Consider the following 18,304-nt stretch of genomic DNA (forward strand, 5'->3'; position numbering starts at 1 on the left):
AATTCTTCACAAACGTTGGGGCTTCTTTGAGGCTGACAGGATAGTATGTGGTTAGCATTTACGACCTTCTAACCCCCACTTGTCACTTTTATTGGGCTATCCATGATAGGCCCCCAAAGAAGTCCTCTTTGAAGCCCGCACAGACACCGAAAAGGTCAAGACCTGTCATAAACCCAATATATTGCATTTTGAAAACCCAAATTGTTGCACCATTAACCCGTGAAGCACCAGATGGATTAAAATACACTATCTTATGATATTATCATGACACATGCTGTGAAGGTGTTCTGGAAAATTCTTTAAAATCCATCATCCCTCACTAAATGGTATATGTGCCGGTAGGGGTAAATGTGACAGATTTTTATAAGGTTCAAGCCTGCGATTACCCCTACCTGTCAGTAATACAGCTGTATTATGTTTGTGTGTATATATATATATATATATATATATATATATATATTTATGTATATATGTATTGTGTAGCCTGGTTCCAGCACTTCAGGGACCAGGGGTTAATGTTGTTCCGCTGGGAATGTTGCTAGTTGTCTGTGACCTTTCCAAGTAACTCTTTTTTATGTTACTCATTTAGTAACGGTGGGAATACTTTTCCATGGACCAGGTAGCTGTCAGGTCTCTGCTGGCTTTGGGTGGCCTTTTTCAGGCAAGACCGGGTCACAGAAAGCCATGAAGATCTGCGGCAGTCTGCCCGTAGTCGCTATCTGCCTCGGCTTCTTGGTAAGACCGTTGTGGGCCTGGGGAGCCCACTGCGGTTTGTCGATTTGCGGAGTCCTGTAGCCGAACACGTGCGAGGCCGCAGAAAACGTGGGCAGGCGGATTTCTATACTTTGCAGATTTCTGCACTCCACGGAATTTTCTCCAGTGTTTTCGCGGATATGTCACCGTTGGCTACAGGGGCTTGGGCATGCTGCGGATACTCGCGGGTATCCGCGGATGGTTCACGGGGAGCTGCGGAAGATCCAGACTTGATGCAGTGGGTGGCAAGTGATCATGAGGAGCTTCAGGAAGTCCCGTTGTGCTGTTTCAGTTCCCGGGCGGGGGTGGAAGCTGCAGAGGGTCCCGATTCTCTGCAGTACCTCACCAGCAGTTGTGGAGGAATGCAAGATGTCCCAACTGGGGAGAAGTCATTGTACTGGTGGCCTACTGTCTTTGGGTGGCGGAAATTATATGAGTTGTCTGATTGGGATCAGGTGGTTTCACACTGTACTCGATACACCGGTATAACAAGGAACTTGGCAAAAGTTACATAATGAGCCAAATAACATCGGTCCCCTAACTTGTTCTTTCCTCGATTTCCTAAGCTGCACCCTGTCTCCTTGTAGCAACTCCTGATCACGAATTCTCCTGTCATATCGGGACGTAGTCCGATCGGCATTCTTCCTAGCTGCCTCAGTCGCCAACTGGTAAGCCCGTTCCAGTTGCTGCCTTACCTTTTTCACGTGACTGAGATAGGTCTCGGGACCATTACCATTGGGTTACCCCAAAGCAGATTTCCACTGGCCGAACATGAGAAACTGCAGGTTTTTTATTTCTGTTTATTAATATATTTGATGTACATTTTTTTAAATTGGATAAAAAGATGAATAGAAGTATACAGCTCTGATTAATGTCAAAGTAGGAGCCACTTGGGGACTGCAGTGTCACCCTGCGGGGGGAGGAACAGACCCATATCTCCCTTCTGTCTGTGTCACTGTCACCCTGCGGGGGGAGGGACAGTGTCATAGCTCCCTTCTGTCTGTGTCACTGTGTCACCCTGCGGGGGAGGGACAGTCTCATAGTTCCCTTCTGTCTGTGTCACTGTGTCACCCTGCGGGGGAGGGACAGACTCATAGCTCCCTTCTGTCTGTGTCACTGTGTCACCCTGCGGGGGAGGGACAGACTCATAGCTCCCTTCTGTCTGTGTCACCCTGCGGGGGGAGGGACAGACTCATAGCTCCCTTCTGTCTGTGTCACTGTGTCACCCTGCGGGGGAGGGACAGACTCATAGCTCCCTTCTGTCTGTGTCACTGTGTCACCCTGCGGGGGGAGGGACAGACTCATAGCTCCCTTCTGTCTGTGTCACTGTGTCACCCTGCGGGGGAGGGACAGGCTCATAGCTCCCTTCTGTCCCTGTGTGACCCTGCTGTCCCCATGTGGCTCCCAGGTTTGGGGTGCTCAGTCAGGGAGGAAAATCAGTTCATTCTTGAGCTCCACCTCCAGCCAGGGACGCACGGTTTCAATGCTGAAGTGAAAGTCGCGGGCGTGGGCGGGAACAGGTTTCTTTATCCTCTTCCCCCTTACACAGTGATCCACTGTCCCCCAACTTATCACACCCACCTAGAGAGAGAAGAGGCTGAGCTATCTCTCACTGCCAGGGAGGGGGCGTGCACTAGAGGCTGTGCTATCTCTCACTGCCAGGGAGGGGGCGTGCGGGGGAGACTGAGCTATCTCTCTCTGCCAGGGAGGGAGCGTGCGCGGGAGACTGAGCTATCTCTCACTGCCAGGGAGGGGGCGTGCGCGGGAGACTGAGCTATCTCTCACTGCCAGGGAGGGGGCGTGTGCGGGGGACTGAGCTATCTCTCACTGCCAGGGAGGGGGCGTGCGCGGGAGACTGAGCTCTCTCTCACTGCCAGGGAGGGGGTGTGTGTGGGAGACTGAGCTATCCCTCACTGACAGGGAGGGGGCGTGCGCGGGAGACTGAGCTATCTCTCACTGCCAGGGAGGGGGCGTGCACGGGAGACTGATCGATCTCACACTGCCAGGGAGGGGGCGTGCGCGGGAGACTGAGCTCTTTCTCACTGCCAGGGAGGGGGCGTGCGTGGGAGACTGAGCTATCTCTCACTGCCAGGGAGGGGGAGTGCGCGGGAGACTGAGCTCTCTCTCACTGCCGGGGGGGGCCTGCGCGGGAGACTGAGCTCTCTCTCACTGCCAGGGAGGGGGTGTGCGCGGGAGACTGAGCTCTCTCTCACTGCCAGGGAGGGGGCGTGCACGGGAGACTTTCTCACTGCCAGGGAGGGGGCGTGTGCGGGAGACTGAGCTATCTCTCACTGCCAGGGAGGGGGCGTGCGCGGGAGACTGAGCTATCTCTCACTGCCAGGGAGGGGGCGTGCGCGGGAGACTGAGATCTCTCTCACTGCCGGGGGGGGCCTGCGCGGGAGACTGAGCTATCTCTCACTGCCAGGGAGGGAGCGTGCGCGGGAGACTGAGCTCTCTCTCACTGCCAGGGAGGGGGCGTGCGCGGGAGACTGAGCTATCTCTCACTGCCAGGGAGGGGGCATGCGCGGGAGACTGAGCTATCTCTCACTGCCAGGGAGGGGGCGTGCGTGGAAGACTGAGCTATCTCTCACTGCCAGAGAGGGGGCATGCGCGGGAGACTGAGCTATATCTCACTGCCAGAGAGGGGGCGTGTGCGGGAGACTGAGCTATCTCTCACTGCCAGGGAGGGGGCGTGCGCAGGAGACTGAGCTATCTCTCACTTCCAGGGAGGGGGCGTGCGCGGGAGACGGAGCTATCTCTCACTGCCAGGGATGGGGCGTGCACGGGTGAATGAGCTATCTCTCACTGCCAGGGAGGGGGCGTGCGTGGGAGACTGAGCTATCTCTCACTGCCAGGGAGGGGGTGTGCGCGGGAGACTGAGCTATCTCTCACTGCCAGGGAGGGGGCGTGCGTGGGAGACAGAGCTCTCACTGCCAGGGAGGGGACGTGCGCGGGAGACTGAGCTATCTCCCACTGCCAGGGAGGGGGCGTGCGCGGGAGACTGAGCTCTCTCTCATTGCCAGGGAGGGGGCGTGCGCGGGAGACTGAGCTCTCACTGCCAGGGAGGAGGCGTGCGCGGGAGACTGAGCTATCTCTCACTGCCTGGGAGGGGGCGTGCGCGGGAGACTGAGCTCTCACTGCCAGGGAGGGGACGTGCGCGGGAGACTGAGCTATCTCTCACTGCCAGGGAGGGGGCGTGCGCGGGAGACTGAACTATCCCTCACTGCCAGGGAGGGGGCGTGCGCGGGAGACTGAGCTATCTCTCACTGCCAGGGAGGGGGCGTGCGCGGGAGACTGATCTCTCTCTCACTGCCAGGGAGGGGGCGTGCGCGGGAGACTGAACTCTCACTGCCAGGGAGGGGGCGTGCAGGGGAGACTGAGCTATCCCTCACTGCCAGGGAGGGGGAGTGCACAGGAGACTGAGCTATCTCTCACTGCCAGGGAGGGGGCGTGCGCGGGAGACTGAGCTATCTCTCACTGCCAGGGAGGAGGCGTGCGCGGGAGACTGAGCTGTCACTGCCAGGGAGGGGGCGTGCGCGGGAGGCTGAGTTATCTCTCACTGCCAGGGAGGGGGCGTGCGCGGGAGACTGTGCTCTTTCTCACTGCCAGGGAGGGGGCGTGCGCGGGAGACTGAGCTATCTCTCAGTGCCTGGGAGGGGGCGTGCGTGGGAGACTGAGCTATCTTTCACTGCCAGGGAGGGGGCGTGCGCCGGAGACTGAGCTCTCTCTCACTGCCAGGGAGGGGGCGTGCTCGGGAGACTGAGCTATCTCTCACTGCCAGGGAGGGGGCGTGCGCGGGAGACTGAGCTATCTCTCACTGCCAGGGAGGGGGCGTGCGCGGGAGACTGAGCTCTCACTGCCAGGGAGGAGGCGTGCGCGGGAGACTGAGCTTTCACTGCCAGGGAGGAGGCGTGCGCGGGAGACTGAGCTCTCACTGCCAGGGAGGGGGCGTGCGCGGGAGACTGAGCTCTCTCTCACTGCTAGGGAGGGGGCGTGCGCGGGAGACTGAGCTATCTCTCACTGCCAGGGAGGGGGCGTGCGCGGGAGACTGAGCTTTCTCTCACTGCCAGGGAGGGGGCGTGCGTGGGAGACTGAGCTCTCTCTCACTGCCAGGGAGGGGGCGTGCGCGGGAGACTGAGCTATCTCTCACTGCCAGGGAGGGGGCGTGCGCGGGAGACTGAGCTATCTCTCACTGCCAGGGAGGGGGCGTGCGCGGGAGACTGAGCTCTCACTGCCAGGGAGGAGGCGTGCGCGGGAGACTGAGCTTTCACTGCCAGGGAGGAGGCGTGCGCGGGAGACTGAGCTCTCACTGCCAGGGAGGGGGCGTGCGCGGGAGACTGAGCTCTCTCTCACTGCTAGGGAGGGGGCGTGCGCGGGAGACTGAGCTATCTCTCACTGCCAGGGAGGGGGCGTGCGCGGGAGACTGAGCTTTCTCTCACTGCCAGGGAGGGGGCGTGCGTGGGAGACTGAGCTCTCTCTCACTGCCAGGGAGGGGGCGTGCGCAGGAGACTGAGCTCTCACTGCCAGGGATGGGGCGTGCGCAGGAGACTGAGCTCTCACTGCCAGGGAGGGGGCGTGCGCAGGAGACTGAGCTATCTCTCACTGCCAGGGAGGGGGCGTGCGCGGGAGACGGAGCTATCTCTCACTGCCAGGGAGGGGACATGTGCGGGAGACTGAGCTATCTCTCACTGCCTGGGAGGGGGCGTGCGCGGGAGACTGAGCTATCTCTCACTGCCAGGGAGGGAGCGTGCGTGGGAGACTGAGCTATCTCTCATTGCCAGGGAGGGGACGTGCGCGGGAGACTGAGCTATCTCTCACTGCCAGGGAGGGGGCGTGCGCGGGAGACTGAGCTATCTCTCACTGCCAGGGAGGGGGCGTGCGCAGGAGACTGAGCTCTCTCTCACTGCCAGGGAGGAGGCATGCGTGGGAGACTGAGCTCTCTCTCACTGCTAGGGAGGGGGCGTGCGCGGGAGACTGAGCTATCTCTCACTGCCTGGGAGGGGGCGTGCGTGGGAGACTGAGCTATCTCTCCCTGCCAGGGAGGGGGCGTGCGTGGGAGACTGAGCTATCTCTCACTGCCAGGGAGGGGACGTGCGCAGGAGTCTGAGCTATCTCTCACTGCCAGGGAGGGGGCGTGCGCGGGAGACTGAACTCTCACTACCAGGGAGGGGGCGTGCGCGGGAGACTGAGCTCTCTCTCACTGCCTGGGAGGGTGCGTGCGCGGGAGACTGAGCTCTCACTGCCAGGGAGGGGGCGTGCAGGGGAGACTGAGCTATCCCTCACTGCCAGGGAGGGGGAGTGCGCAGGAGACTGAGCTATCTCTCACTGCCAGGGAGGGGGCGTGCGCGGGAGACTGAGCTATCTCTCACTGCCAGGGAGGAGGCGTGCGTGGGAGACTGAGCTCTCACTGCCAGGGAGGGGGCGTGCACGGGAGACTGTGCTCTTTCTCACTGCCAGTGAGGGGGCGTGCGTGGGAGACTGAGCTATCTCTCACTGCCAGGGAGGGGGCGTGCATGGGAGACTGAGCTATCTCTCACTGCCAGGGAGGGGGTGTGCGCCGGAGACTGAGCTCTCTCTCACTGCCAGGGAGGGGGCGTGCGCGGGAGACTGAGCTATCTCTCACTGCCAGGGAGGGGGCGTGCGCGGGAGACTGAGCTATCTCTCACTGCCAGAGAGGGGGCGTGCATGGGAGACTGAGCTCTCACTGCCAGGGAGGGGGCGTGCGCGGGAGACTGAGCTCTCACTGCCAGGGAGGAGGAGTGCGCGGGAGACTGAGCTCTCACTGCCAGGGAGGAGGCATGCGCTGGAGACTGAGCTCTCACTGCCAGGGAGAGAGCGTGTGCGGGAGACTGAGCTATCTCTCACTGCCAGGGAGGAGGCGTGTGCGGGAGACTGAGTTATCTCTCACTGCCAGGGAGGGGGCGTGCGCGGGAGACTGAGCTCTCTCTCACTGTCAGGGAGGGGGCGTGCGCGGGAGACTGAGCTATCTCTCACTGCCAGGGAGGGGGCGTGCGCGGGAGACTGAGCTTTCTCTCACTGCCAGGGAGGGGGCGTGCGTGGGAGACTGAGCTCTCACTGCCAGGGAGGGGGCGTGCGCAGGAGACTGAGCTCTCACTGCCAGGGAGGGGGCGTGTGCTGGAGACTGAGCTATCTCTCACTGCCAGGGAGGGGGCGTGCGCGGGAGACGGAGCTATCTCTCACTGCCAGGCAAGGGGCGTGCGTGGGAGACGGAGCTATCTCTCACTGCCAGGCAAGGGGCGTGCGTGGGAGACTGAGCTCTCTCTCACTGCCAGGGAGGGGGCGTGCGTGGGAGACTGAGCTATCTCTCACTGCCAGGGAGGGAGCGTGCGTGGGAGACTGAGCTATCTCTCACTGCCAGGGAGGGGACGTGCGCGGGAGACTGAGCTATCTCTCACTGCCAGGGAGGGGGGGTGCGCGGGGGACTGAGCTATCTCTCACTGCCAGGGAGGGGGCATGCACGGGAGACTTAGATCTCTCTCACTGCTAGGGAGGGGGCATGCGCGGGAGACTGAGCTCTCTCTCACTGCCAGGGAGGAGGCGTGCGTGGGAGACTGAGCTCTCTCTCACTGCCAGGGAGGAGGCGTGCGTGGGAGACTGAGCTCTCTCTCACTGCCAGGGAGGGGGCGTGTGCGGGAGACTGAGCTATCTCTCACTGCCAGGGAGGGGGCGTGCGTGGGAGACTGAGCTATCTCTCACTGCCAGGGAGGGGGCGTGCACGGGAGACTGAGCTCTCTCTCACTGCCAGGGAGGGGGCGGGCGCGGGAGACTGAGCTATCTCTCACTGCCAGGGAGGGGGCGTGCGCGGGAGACTGCGCTTTCTCTCACTGCCAGAGAGGGTGCGTGTGTGGGAGACTGAGCTATCTCTCATCGCCAGGGAGGGGGTGTGCGCGGGAGACTGAGCTATCTCTCACTGCCAGGGAGGGGGCGTGTGCGGGAGACTGAGATATCTCTCACTGCCAGGGGGGGGGGGGCGCGAGTGGTAGACTGAGCTATCTCTCTCTGCCAGGGAGGGGGCGTGCGCGGAAGACTGAGCTCTCTCTCACTGCCAGGGAGGGGGCATGCGCGGGAGACTGAGCTATCTCTCACTACCAGGGAGGGAGCGTGCACGGGAGACTGAGTTATCTCTCACTGCCAGGGAGGGGGCGTGCGCGGGAGACTGAGCTATCACTCACTGCCTGGGAGGGGGTGTGTGCGGGAAACTGAGCTATCTCTCACTGCCAGAGAGGGGGCGTGTGCCGGAGACTGAGCTATCTCTCACTGCCAGGGAGGGGGCGTGCGCGGGAGACTGAGCTTTCTGTCACTGCCAGGGCGGGGGTGTGCGTGGGAGACTGAGCTATCTCTCACTGCCAGGGAGGGGGCGTGCGCGGGAGACTGAGCTCTCTCTCACTGCCAGGGAGGGGGCGTGTGTGGGAGACTGAGCTATCTCTCACCGTCAGGGAGGGGGCATGCGCGGGAGACTGAGCTATCTCTCACTGCCAGGGAGGGGGTGTGCGCGGGAGACTGAGCTATCTCTCACTGCCAGGGAGGGGGCGTGTGAGGGAGACTGAGATATCTCTCACTGCCAGGGGGGGGCGCGAGTGGGAGACTGAGCTATCTCTCACTGCCAGGGAGTGGGCGTGCACGGGAGACTGAGCTATCTCTCACTGCCTGGGAGGGGGCGTGCGCGGGAGACTGAGCTATCTCTCACTGCCAGGGAGGGAGCGTGCGTGGGAGACTGAGCTATCTCTCACTGCCAGGGAGGGGGCGTGCGCGGGAGACTGAGCTATCTCTCACTGCCAGGGAGGGGGCGTGCGCGGGAGACTGAGCTCTCTCTCACTGCCAGGGAGGGGGCATGCGCGGGAGACTGAGCTCTCTCTCACTGCCAGGGAGGAGGCGTGCATGGGAGACTGAGCTCTCTCTCACTGCCAGGGAGGGGGTGTGCACGGGAGACTGAGCTCTCTCTCACTGCCAGGGAGGGGGCGTGCGCGGGAGACTGAGCTCTCTCTCACTGCCAGGGAGGAGGCGTGCATGGGAGACTGAGCTCTCTCTCACTGCCAGGGAGGGGGTGTGCACGGGAGACTGAGCTCTCTCTCACTGCCAGGGAGGGGGTGTGTGCGGGAGACTGAGATATCTCTCACTGCCAGGGGGGGGGCGCGAGTGGGAGACTGAGCTATCTCTCACTGCCAGGGAGGGGGCGTGTGCGGGAGACTGAGATATCTCTCACTGCCAGGGGGGGGGGCGCGAGTGGGAGACTGAGCTATCTCTCACTGCCAGGGAGGGGGCGTGCGCGGAAGACTGAGCTATCTCTCACTGCCAGGGAGGGGGCGTGCGCGGGAGACTGAGCTATCTCTCTCTGCCAGGGAGGGGGCGTGCACGGGAGACTGAGCTATCTCTCACTGCCAGGGAGGGTGTGTGCGCGGGAGACTGAGCTATCTCTCACTGCCAGGGAGGGGGCGTGCACGGGAGACTGAGCTATCTCTCACTGCCAGGGAGGGGGCGTGCGCGGGAGACTGCGCTTTCTCTCACTGCCAGGGAGGGGGCGTGTGCGGGAGACTGAGCTATCTCTCACCTCCAGGGAGGGGGCGTGCGCAGGAGACTGAGCTATCCCTCACTGCCAGGGAGGGGGTGTGCGCGGGAGACTGAGCTATCTCTCACTGCCAGGGAGGGGGCGTGTGCGGGAGACTGAGATATCTCTCACTGCCAGGGGGGGGCGCGAGTGGGAGACTGAGCTATCTCTCACTGCCAGGGAGGGGGCGTGCGTGGGAGACTGAGCTCTCTCTCACTGCCAGGGAGGGGGCGTGCACGGGAGACTGAGCTATCTCTCCCTGCCAGGGAGGGAGCGTGCGCAGGAGACTGAGCTATCTCTCACTGCCAGGGAGTGGGCGTGCACGGGAGACTGAGCTATCTCTCACTGCGAGGGAGGGGGTGTGCGCGGGAGACTGAGCTATCTCTCACTGCCAGGGAGGGGGCGTGTGCGGGAGACTGAGCTATCTCTCACTGCCAGGGAGGGGGCGTGCGCGGGAGACTGAGCTCTCTCTCACTGCCAGGGCGAGGGTGTGCGTGGGAGACTGAGCTATCTCTCAATGCCAGGGAGGGGGCGTGCGCAGGAGACTGAGCTATCTCTCACTGCCAGGGAGGGGGCGTGCGCAGGAGACTGAGCTATCTCTCACTGCCAGGGAGGGGGTGTGCGCGGGAGACTGAGCTCTCTCTCACTGCCAGGGAGGGGGCGTGCACGGGAGACTGAGCTATCTCTCACTGCCAGGGAGGGGGCATGCGCGGGAGACTGCGCTTTCTCTCACTGCCAGAGAGGGGGCGTGCACGGGAGACTGAGCTCTCTCTCACTGCCAGGGAGGGGGCATGCGCGGGAGACTGAGCTATCTCTCACTGCCAGGGAGGGGGCGTGCGCGGGAGACTGCGCTTTCTCTCACTGCCAGAGAGGGGGCGTTTGTGGGAGACTGAGCTATCTCTCACCGCAGGGAGGGGGCGTGCGCAGGAAACTGAGCTATCCCTCACTGCCAGGGAGGGGGTGTGCGCGGGAGACTGAGCTATCTCTCACTGCCAGGGAGGGGGCGTGTGCGGGAGACTGAGATATCTCTCACTACCAGGGAGGTGGCGTGCGTGGGAGACTGAGCTATCTCTCACTGCCAGGGAGGGGGCGTGTGCGGGAGACTGAGATATCTCTCACTGCCAGGGGGGGGCGCGAGTGGGAGACTGAGCTATCTCTCACTGCCAGGGAGGGGGCGTGCGCGGGAGACTGAGCTCTCTCTCACTGCCAGGGGGGGGGCGCGAGTGGGAGACTGAGCTATCTCTCACTGCCAGGGAGGGGGCGTGCGCGGGAGACTGAGCTCTCTCTCACTGCAAGGGAGGGGGCGTGCGCGGGAGACTGAGCTATCTCTCACTGCCAGGGAGGGAGCGTTCGCGGGAGACTGAGCTATCTCTCACTGCCAGGGAGTGGGCGTGCACGGGAGACTGAGCTATCTCTCACTGCCAGGGAGGGTGCGTGCACGGGAGACTGAGCTATCTCTCACTGCCAGGGAGGGGGCGTGCACGGGAGACTGAGCTATCTCTCACTGCCAGGGAGGGGGCGTGCGCGGGAGACTGAGCTATCTCTCACTGCCAGGGAGGGGGTGTGCGCGGGAGACTGAGCTCTCTCTCATTGCCAGGGAGGGGGCGTGCGCGGGAGACTGAGCTCTCTCTCACTGCCAGGGAGGGGGCGTGTGTGGGAGACTGAGCTATCTCTCACCGCCAGGGAGGGGGCGTGCGCGGGAGACTGAGCTATCTCTCACTGCCAGGGAGGGGGTGTGCGCGGGAGACTGAGCTATCTCTCACTGCCAGGGAGGGGGCGTGTGCGGGAGACTGAAATATCTCTCACTGCCAGGGGGGGGGGGGGCGCGAGTGGGAGACTGAGCTATCTCTCACTGCTAGGGAGTGGGCGTGCACGGGAGACTGAGCTATCTCTCACTGCCAGGGAGGGGGTGTGCGCGGGAGACTGAGCTATCTCTCACTGCCAGGGAGGGGGCGTGTGCGGGAGACTGAGCTATCTCTCACTGCCAGGGAGGGGGCGTGCGCGGGAGACTGAGCGCTCTCTCACTGCCAGGGAGGGGGGCGAGCGCGGGAGACTGAGCTATCTCTCACTGCCAGGGAGGGGGTGTGCGCGGGAGACTGAACTCTCTCTCACTGCCAGGGAGGGGGCGTGCGCGGGAGACTGCGCTTTCTCTCACTGCCAGATAGGGGGCGTGCACGGGAGACTGAGCTATCTCTCACTGCCAGGTAGGGGGCTTGTGCGGGAGACTGAGCTCTCTCTCACTACCAGGGAGGGGGCATGTGCGGGAGACTGAGCTATCTCTCACTGCCAGGGAGGGGGCGTGCGCGGGAGACTGAGCTATCTCTCACTGTGAGGGGGGTTGGCGTGCGTGGGAGACTGAGCTATCTCTCACTGCCAGGGAGGGGGCGTGCGCGGGAGACTGAGCTCTCTCTCACTGCCAGGTTGGGAGCGTGCGTGGGAGACTGAGCTATCTCTCACTGCCAGGGAGGGGGCGTGCGCGGGAGACTGAGCTCTCTCTCACTGCGAGGGAGGGGACGTGCGTGGGAGACTGAGCTCTCTCTCACTGCCAGGTTGGGAGCGTGCGTGGGAGACTGAGCTATCTCTCACTGCCAGGGAGGGGGCGTGCGCGGGAGACTGAGCTCTCTCTCACTGCGAGGGAGGGGACGTGCGTGGGAGACTGAGCTCTCTCTCACTGCCAGGGAGGGGGCGTGCGTGGGAGACTGAGCTCTCTCTCACTGCCAGGGAGGAGGCATGCGAGGGAGACTGAGCTATCTCTTTTGTATATACAGACAATGCAGGGTATACTTAGTTTAATTATACACTGCAGTGGGGTAATTGACTCACCTGTATATATCGTTTTGATCTTTGGATAATAAGGGGTCCACCAGAGTCTCCTGTGTAAGAAGGGAAAGCAGTGAGTGTGTGTGTGTGTGTGTATATATGTTGATTTACGAGTTCTGCTTGACATTCTCCTGCCTGCCATCTCCGTGCACGGCGTGACATCATCTGTTCGTTCCGCCGCACACATTGTCCCCGGTGGGAACCTAAACTATCTGGAGGTGTGTTCCCGGGGAAAGAATACTGTGATGAGCCTGATGACGTGAGTTCCTGCTGGCAGAGATACACGAGGGCTATACTGGATGCGGTGGGGTCACGGAGCAGAGCAGCAGCGCTTCCAGATCCTTTGGAGCATGAGTATTACTCATACAATGTTTTTTTATCCTTTATGTTTGTGAGTTCATTTTATGAGCCTTTTATTGGGAATGAAACTATTTTTTGCACAGTAATGCACTAGGATTGGGCGCTTTTTTTCTTCTATATATATATATATATATATATATATATATATATATATATATATATATATATATATATATATATATATATATACATAGTGATACCATCACGTCCTCTAGGGGCTGGAATAGGGCAGCTATAGGAGCCAACGTGGGAGCCGGAGAGGCACGTGACCAAGAAAAGCAGCAGCTGAAGCTAATCAGCCTGGTCTGAATTAACTGAATGAGGAAGTGTTTTAAAAGACACAGGAAGCTGCCAGACAGAGAGACTGTTTTCCCCAGAGAAGGGGGGATAGAAGTGCTCCCCAGCTGCGGAAGCTGGTTTCAGAGGACCTACAGAGGAGTTTCTCTGGTCTCAACGTGGGGCTGAGTTCCCTTAGGAAGAAAGGACGACAATGCCGTGCTGAAGCAGGGACGTCTGCTCCAAAGGACTGACAGATAAGCCAAAACATGTTATTGTTGTATGCAGAGACTGTGTTACATTGTTGCATATGCCAGGGCATGTTTTGGCTTGGGAACCAGCTTTGCTGGCCATGCAGTTAGTGAGGGCGAAAGCTATGCTCTCCCTAAAGGGAATAGGTGTTATTTTTATGTGTTGTTTTGATTTAAAGGGACGGTGGACATGTTTGCATATGATTTAATCCCTGTAAATAAACCCCATGTAAGAGAAGTACGACGTTTTCTGCCTTTATCTGGGATTAAAAGATGCTACAACGTGGTGCGGGCATCACAATACATACATATATATATATATAAATATATCTATATATAATCCCACATACACACAGGGATATGGAGGGTTTGGGAGGAGAGTGGGATGGAGAGGTGGGTGGAGGAGGAGTTGGTGGGAGAAGATTGGGGCGGGTGTGGAGAAAAGGGAGAGGGTAGAGAGGGGGGGGTTGAGCGAGGGAGGTGATGGGTGAAGAGATGGGGGTTGTGAAAGGTATGTTATGAGGGAGGAGATGGGTGAGGAGATGGGGTTTAGGAGAGGGAGGTGATGGGTGAGGGGATGGTGGTTTAGGAGAGGGAGGTGATGGGTGAGGAGATGGTGGGGTTGCGAGATGGAGAAGATGGGTGAAGATATTGGGGGGTTGGGAGAGGGAGAAAATGGGTGAGGAGATGGGGGGATTGGGAGACGGAGAAGATGGGTGAGGAGATAGGGGGGTTGGGAGAGGGAGAAGATGGGTGAGGAGATAGGGGGGTTGGGAGATGGAGAAGATGGGTGAGGAGATGGTGAGTTTGGGAGAGGGAGAAGATGGGTGAGGAGATAGGGGTTGGGAGAGGGAGGAGATGGGGGTTGGGAGAGGGAGAAGATGGGTGAGGAGATAGGGGGGTTGGGAGATGGAGAAGATGGGTGAGGAGATAGGGGTTGGGAGAGGGAGGAGATGGGGGTTGGGAGAGGGAGAAGATGGGTGAGGAGATAGGGGGGTTGGGAGAGGGAGAAGATGGGTGAGGAGATAGGGGTTGGGAGAGGGAGGAGATGGGGGTTGGGAGAGGGAGAAGATGGGTGAGGAGATGGTGGGTTTGGAGAGGGAGGTAATGGGCAAGAAGTTACAGGGGATTGGGAAGGGGAGTGATGGGCATGGAGAAGGGGGGGTTGGGAGAGGGGGGTGATAGGTGAGGAGATGGGAGAGGGATGTGATGGATGAGGAGATGCGGGGGGGGGGGGGGGGTTACCTTTGCATGTTGGTGGATCCACCTGAGGTTCTATGCCCCCCGTGCAGAGGAACCGATCAGTCACAGCCTCCCGAATATCTTCCACCTTCTCCAACTGCTTGACCTTCTTAGCATCCTCGAGGCAGGCATTTCTCTGCGGGGAGAGAGAGAGTGAAGGGGTGGGGAGTGGCACAGCTGAGGGAGAGTGCGTGTGTGAGGGGGCGCAGCGGACAAGAGAGAGAGTGTGAGGGGGCAGCAGCGGACAAGAGAGATCGTGTGCGGGGCGGCAGCGGAGGAGAGGACTTGGAAGGGGGCCGTTAAGGAGATAGGCAGCGGATTAAAGGACGGAGAGGAGGGAGTGTGTGTGTGTGGGCATGCGAGAGAAGAGGAAAAAGATAGAGAGAGGAGAGATATAGGGAGGGGGGTAGAAAGAGGAGAGATGAGGAGAAAGGGAGGAGAGACGTGCGGGGGAGGAAGAGAGAAAGAGTGGAGAGGCACGGGGGAGATGGGTAGAAAGAGGAGGGATGGGGAGAAGGAGAGAGGAGAGACGTGGGGGGGAGCTGGAGAGATGTGGGGAGGGGGTACCTTATTGTCTCTCTTTATGATCACTTGCTTCGGCTCCAGTACGTCCTTATCTTCCTCCGCTATGAACAGCGCTTGTATTGTCTCTTTAGATAGCAACTCCTTCACTGGGAGGAGGGGGGAGCACGAGGGGGGCAGGGGTGAGTAATACAGGCACCCCTCTATCTTTCCCTCCTCCCCTCTTTATCTCTGTCTCCTCCTGTCTCTCCCTACTCTATTTCTCTCCCTTTTCTCCTTAACGCTCTGCCTCCCCATCTCTATCTTCTTCTCCGTCCCTTCCCCTCCTCATCTACCGCCCTTCCCCTCCCCGTCTCCCGCCCTTCCCCTCCCCGTCTCCCGCCCTTCCCCTCCCCGTCTCCCGCCCTTCCCCTTCCCGTCTCCCGCCCTTCCCCTCCCCGTCTCCCGCCCTTCCCCTCCACGTCTCCCGCCCTTCCCCTCCCCGTCTCCCGCCCTTCCCTCCCGTCTCCCGCCCTTCCCCTTCCGTCTCCCGCCCTTCCCCTCCCCGTCTCCCGCCCTTCCCCTCTCCGTCTCCCGCCCTTCCCCACCCCGTCTCCCGCCCTTCCCCTCCCCGTCTCTCTCCCTCCCTTCCTGTCTCTCTCCCTCCCTTCCCCTTCTCTCCCTTCCCCTCTCCGTCTTCCTCCCCCTCTCCCTCTCTTCCCATCTCCCTCCCCCTCTCTATCTCCCTCTCCATCTTCCTCCCTTCCCCTCTCCATCTCTTTCTCTCTCCCTCCCTCTCCATCTCTTTCTCTCTCCCTCCTTTCCCCTCTTTGTCTCCCTCCCCTTCTCCGTCTCCCCTTCCTTCTCCATCTCCCTCCCCCTCTCCATCTCCCTCCCTTCCCCTCTCCATCTTTCTCTCTCCCTCCCTTCCCCTCTCTGTCTCCCTCCCTTCCCCTCTCCGTCTCCCTCCCTTCCCCTCTCCGTCTCCCTCCCTTCCCCTTACCGTCTCCCTCCCTTCCCCACCATGTCTCTCTTCCTCCCTTCTCCTTCTCCCTTCCCCTCCCCGTCTCACTCACTTCCCTTCCCCGACTCCCTCCCTTCCCCTCTCCATCTCCCGCCCTTCCCCTCCCCGTCTCCTGCCCTTCCCCTCCACCTCTCACGCCCTTCCCCTCTCCATCTCCTGCCCTTCCCCTCCCCGTCTCTTGCCCTTCCCCTCCACCTCTCCCGCCCTTCCCCTCTCCATCTCCTGCCCTTCCCCTCCCCGTCTCCTGCCCTTCCCCTCCCCGTCTCCTGCCCTTCCCCTCCACCTCTCCCACCCATCCCCTCTCCGTCTCCCTCCCTTCCCCGTCTCCCTCCCTTCCCCTCACTGTCTCCCTCCCTTCCCCTCACCGTCTCCCTCCCTTTCCCTCACCGTCTCCCTCCCTTTCCCTCACCGTCTCCCTCCCTTTCCCTCTCCGTCTCCCTCCCTTTCCCTCTCCGTCTCCCTCCCTTCCCCTTACTGTCTCCCTCCCTTCCCCGTCTCTCTCCCTTCCCCTCCCCGTCTCCCTCCCTTCCCCTCCCTGTCTCTCTTCCTCCCCCTCTCCTTCTCACTCCCTTCCCTGTCTCCCTCCCTTCCCCTCTCCGTCTCCTTTCCCTCACCGTCTCCCTCGCTTCCCCTCTCTGTCTCCCTCCCTTCCCCTTACCGTCTCCCTCCCTTCCCCACCCTGTCTCTCTTCCTCCCCCTCTCCTTCTCCCTTCCCCTCCCCATCTCACTCACTTCCTTTCCCTGTCTCCAGCCCTTCCCCGTCTCCCTCCCTTCCCCATCTCCCACCCTTCTCCTCCCTGTCTCCCGCCCTTCCCCGTCTACCGCCCTTCCTCGCTCCATCTCCCTCCCTTCCCCGTCTCCCTCCCTTCCCTCTCCGTCTCCCTCCCTTTCCCTCACCGTCTCCCTCCCTTTCCCTCACCATCTCTCTTCCTTCCCCTTCCATCTCCCTCCCTTCCCCTCCCTGTCTCTCTTACTCCCCCTCTCCTTCTCACTCCCTTCCCCTCCCCGTCTCCCCCCTTCCCCTCTCTGTCTCCTTTCCCTCACGTCTCCCTCCCTTCCCCTCTCCGTCTCCTTTCCCTCACCATCTCCCTCCCTTCCCCTCTCTGTCTCCCTCCCTCCCTTCCCCTTACCGTCTCCCTCCCTCCCTTCCCCTTACCATCTCCCTCCCTTCCACACCCTGTCTCTCTTCCTCCCTCTCTCCTTCTCCCTTCCCCTCCCCATCTCACTCACTTCCTTTCCCTGTCTCCCGCCCTTCCCCTCTCCGTCTCCCTCCCTTCCCTGTCTCCCGCCCTTCCCCTCTCCATCTCCCTCCCCTCCCCGTCTCCCGCCCTTCCCCTCTCCGTCTCCCGCCCTTCCCCACCCCGTCTCCCGCCCTTCCCCTCCCCGTCTCTCTCCCTCCCTTCCCCTTCTCTCCCTTCCCCTCTCCGTCTTCCTCCCCCTCTCCCTCTCTTCCCATCTCCCTCCCCCTCTCTATCTCCCTCTCCATCTTCCTCCTTCCCCTCTCCATCTCTTTCTCTCTCCCTCCCTCTCCATCTCTTTCTCTCTCCCTCCTTTCCCCTCTTTGTCTCCCTCCCCTTCTCCGTCTCCCCCTTCCTTCTCCATCTCCCTCCCCCTCTCCATCTCCCTCCCTTCCCCTCTCCATCTTTCTCTCTCCCTCCCTTCCCCTCTCCGTCTCCCTCCCTTCCCCTCTCCGTCTCCCTCCCTTCCCCTTACCGTCTCCCTCCCTTCCCCACCATGTCTCTCTTCCTCCTTCTCCTTCTCCCTTCCCCTCCCCGTCTCACTCACTTCCCTTCCCCGACTCCCCTCCCTTCCCCTCTCCATCTCCCGCCCTTCCCCTCCCCGTCTCCTGCCCTTCCCCTCCACCTCTCACGCCCTTCCCCTCTCCATCTCCTGCCCTTCCCCTCCCCGTCTCTTGCCCTTCCCCTCCACCTCTCCCGCCCTTCCCCTCTCCATCTCCTGCCCTTCCCCTCCTCGTCTCCTGCCCTTCCCCTCCACCTCTCCCGCCCTTCCCCTCTCCATCTCCTGGCCTTACCCTCCCCGTCTCCTGCCCTTCCCCTCCACCTCTCCCACCCATCCCCTCTCCGTCTCCCTCCCTTCCCCGTCTCCCTCCCTTCCCCTCACCGTCTCCCTCCCTTCCCCTCACCGTCTCCCTCCCTTTCCCTCACCGTCTCCCTCCCTTTCCCTCACCGTCTCCCTCCCTTTCCCTCTCAGTCTCCCTCCCTTTCCCTCTCCGTCTCCCTCCCTTCCCCTTACTGTCTCCCTCCCTTCCCCGTCTCTCTCCCTTCCCCTCCCCGTCTCCCTCCCTTCCCCTCCCTGTCTCTCTTCCTCCCCCTCTCCTTCTCACTCCCTTCCCTGTCTCCCTCCCTTCCCCTCTCCGTCTCCTTTCCCTCACCGTCTCCCTCGCTTCCCCTCTCTGTCTCCCTCCCTTCCCCTTACCGTCTCCCTTCCTTCCCCACCCTGTCTCTCTTCCTCCCCCTCTCCTTCTCCCTTCCCCTCCCCATCTCACTCACT

The 18,304-nt window shown here is 61.2% G+C and overlaps 1 long non-coding RNA gene across 1 annotated transcript; it reads right to left on the reverse strand.

The window, feature by feature from the left end:
• Positions 1-1,523: 1,523 nt before the first annotated feature.
• On the reverse strand, positions 1,524-14,994 carry LOC142486455 (uncharacterized). The gene is made up of 4 exons (XR_012798970.1): positions 14,836-14,994; positions 14,272-14,404; positions 12,143-12,192; positions 1,524-2,334 (listed from the first exon to the last, which is right to left on the reverse strand). It is a non-coding gene; the product is annotated as an uncharacterized LOC142486455 (long non-coding RNA).
• Positions 14,995-18,304: the final 3,310 nt, after the last annotated feature.

This window comes from Ascaphus truei, unplaced genomic scaffold, assembly GCF_040206685.1.
Source record: "Ascaphus truei isolate aAscTru1 unplaced genomic scaffold, aAscTru1.hap1 HAP1_SCAFFOLD_878, whole genome shotgun sequence".
NCBI classification, from domain to species: domain Eukaryota; kingdom Metazoa; phylum Chordata; class Amphibia; order Anura; family Ascaphidae; genus Ascaphus; species Ascaphus truei.